Below are 635 nucleotides of genomic sequence, written 5' to 3' on the forward strand. Positions count from 1 at the left end.
TTGCATGCATTCAATTTCAGCGTGTAATACTACGACTATATTATCCTCAATATTTACGTATATATAATTATCCATCTCGTTGTCTTGAAAGTTATATGGAACATAAAGCAACGATTACATTTTTATTACCATTTATTCTATTGTCGAATAATCATTTCTTACAGCATTTAGATACTCACACGTAGTTTATAGTATACGAATGCACTCAACCGCCGCGTTGTCATACTACGTTAATAATTTACCTCACTACCGTTCCACTACCTGTCGGAGCGGCTCCCCACTGAGGTAACGCCCGTGATTTTCCGCTCGGCCACAGGCGTTGCTGTCATTCTGTAACATAAGGAAATAATTAACATTTCCATACTATTTCTCTTCGCATGCTATATCGCACGTGCTATTAATCATGCCTATCTCTAAAGAAATACGTGTTAAACAAGCTTATTCTTTTCTATCTACAGACACTCCGAATACTTACTGCTTTCGCTATGTTAGATCAGTTAAGTAACTCCTCCGATAGCTGGCCCGATCATCATCCATTATTCGATGACATCCCTGGGATAAACCGAGCCTGGGCTCGTACTGCTCGCTGCTGCATATCCTTCTTCCTCAAACATAAAAACGTCGGTTATATTTTG

General features: G+C 39.2%; 1 long non-coding RNA gene across 1 annotated transcript; it reads right to left on the minus strand.

Moving 5' to 3' along the window:
* Positions 1-114: 114 nt before the first annotated feature.
* LOC105456965 lies at positions 115-627 on the minus strand. Its single transcript, XR_975312.1, has 2 exons — positions 476-627; positions 115-330 (listed from the first exon to the last, which is right to left on the minus strand). It is a non-coding gene; the product is annotated as an uncharacterized LOC105456965 (long non-coding RNA).
* Positions 628-635: the final 8 nt, after the last annotated feature.

This window comes from Wasmannia auropunctata, unplaced genomic scaffold (assembly GCF_000956235.1).
Source record: "Wasmannia auropunctata unplaced genomic scaffold, wasmannia.A_1.0 LD335456.1, whole genome shotgun sequence".
In the NCBI taxonomy this organism is placed as follows: Eukaryota; Metazoa; Arthropoda; class Insecta; order Hymenoptera; family Formicidae; genus Wasmannia; species Wasmannia auropunctata.